Raw genomic sequence first — 2,051 nt, 5'->3', positions numbered from 1 at the left:
CCCCCCCCTCAAACACGGAGACGAGTTTACCACGGTTTCCACCCCTCCCTCTATACCGCAGCAACACGTATTTTTTTACGCCTTTCAGAACGCGCTCCTCGCGCCACAAAGCCGCCTCTAGACGCGTGACCAATGAGCAGCGAGCTAAAACATATCGCAAATGTCAAAAATAATATAACAGGGTTAATATATATCGCGCACATGCGATATGTTTGTCATGAGGCGCAAAAAATAATTAAAAAGGGAATGCAACACGAGGACTTCCCAGGAGGTCACCCATCCTAGTACTACTCTCGCCCAAGCACGCTTAACTTCGGAGGTCTGATGGGATCCGGTGCTTTAGTGCTGGTATGATCACATCCAACATGTTACCCCCGCCTTCGTCCCTTATGCTTGCCACTCCCAGGTCCACTTCAAAGATGATTGTCATTCTTACTACCATTACAACCGTTGCCTAATAATGGATAATGCCCTATATATACTACTTACTCCCCCCCTCAAACACGGAGACTAGTTTACCACGGTTTCCACCCCTCCCTCTATACCGCAGCAACACGTATTTTTTACCCCTTTCAGAACGCGCTCCTCGTGCCACAAAGCCGCCTCTAGACGCGTGACCAATGAGTAGCGAGCTAAAACATCTCGCAAATGTCAAAAATAATATAACGGGGTTAATATATATCGCGCACATGTGATATGTTTGTCATGAGGCAAAAAAAATAATTAAAAATGCGAATGCAACACGATGACTTCCCAGGAGGTCACCCATCCTAATACTACTCTCGCCCAAGCACGCTCAACTTCGGAGTTCTGATGGGATCCGGTGCTTTAGTGCGGGTATGATCGCATCCAACATGTTGCCCCCGCCTTCGTCCCTTATGCTGCCACTCCCAGGTCCACTTCAAAGATGATTGTCATTCTTACTACCATGACAACCGTTGCCTAATAATGGATAATGCCCTATATATACTACTTACTCACCCCCCCTCAAACACGGGGGAGAGTTTACCACGGTTTCCACCCCTCCCTCCATACCGCAGCAACACGTATTTTTTTACCCCTTTCAGAACGCGGTCCTCGCGCCACAAAGCCGCCTCTAGACGCGTGACCAATGAGCAGCGAGCTAAAACATATCGCAAATGTCAAAAATAATATAACGGGGTTGATATATATCGCGCACATGTGATATGTTTGTCATGAGGCGCAAAAAATAATTAAAAAGGGAATGCAACACGAGGACTTCCCAGGAGGTCACCGGATCCGGTGCTTTAGTACTGGTATGATCGCATCCAACATGTTACCCCCGCCTTCGTCCCTTATGCTTGCCACTCCAAGGTCCACTGCAAAGATGATTGTCATTCTTACTACTATTACAACCGTTGCCTAATAATGGATAATGCCCTATATATACTACTTACTCCCCCCCTCAAACACGGAGACGAGTTTACCACGGTTTCCACCCCTCCCTCTATACCGCAGCAACACGTATTTTTTCCCCTTTCAGAACGCGCTCCTCGCGCCACAAAGCCGCCTCTAGACGCGTGACCAATGAGCAGCGAGCTAAAACATATCGCAAATGTCAAAAATAATATAACTGGGTTAATATATATCGCGCACATTTGATATGTTTGTCATGAGGCGCAAAAAATAATTATAAAGGGAATGCAACACGAGGACTTCCCAGGAGGTCACCCATCCTAGTACTACTCTCGCCCAAGCACGCTTAACTTCGGAGTTCTGATGGGATCAGGACTTTAGTGCTAGTATGATCGCATCCAATATGTTACCCCCGCCTTCGTCCCTTATGCTGCCACTCCCAGGTCCACTGCAAAGATGATTGTCATTCTTACTACCATTACAACCGTTGCCTAATAATGGATAATGCCCTATATATACTACTTACTCCCCCCCTCAAACACGGAGACGAGTTTACCACGGTTTCCACCCCTCCCTCTATACCGCAGCAACACATATTTTTTTACCCCTTTCAGAACGCGCTCCTCGCGCCACAAAGCCGCCTCTGATGGGATCCGGTGCTTTTGTGCTGGTAT

The 2,051-nt window shown here is 47.4% G+C and overlaps 3 non-coding genes across 3 annotated transcripts; all 3 read right to left on the bottom strand.

Moving 5' to 3' along the window:
* Positions 1–243: 243 nt before the first annotated feature.
* On the bottom strand, positions 244–362 carry LOC123173040 (5S ribosomal RNA). The gene has a single exon (XR_006485837.1). It is a non-coding gene; the product is annotated as a 5S ribosomal RNA (ribosomal RNA).
* A 370-nt stretch (positions 363–732) lies between these two features.
* Positions 733–851, bottom strand: LOC123173332 (5S ribosomal RNA). Its single transcript, XR_006486112.1, has one exon. It is a non-coding gene; the product is annotated as a 5S ribosomal RNA (ribosomal RNA).
* An 808-nt stretch (positions 852–1,659) lies between these two features.
* LOC123173345 (5S ribosomal RNA) lies at positions 1,660–1,777 on the bottom strand. The gene has a single exon (XR_006486125.1). It is a non-coding gene; the product is annotated as a 5S ribosomal RNA (ribosomal RNA).
* Between the last annotated feature and the right edge of the window lie 274 nt (positions 1,778–2,051).

The sequence above is a fragment of the Triticum aestivum genome, unplaced genomic scaffold (genome assembly GCF_018294505.1).
Source record: "Triticum aestivum cultivar Chinese Spring unplaced genomic scaffold, IWGSC CS RefSeq v2.1 scaffold54592, whole genome shotgun sequence".
Taxonomy (NCBI): Eukaryota; Viridiplantae; Streptophyta; class Magnoliopsida; order Poales; family Poaceae; genus Triticum; species Triticum aestivum.
The sequence above is the reverse complement of the archived record's forward strand: the minus strand, read 5'-3'. Positions and strand labels throughout refer to the sequence as shown.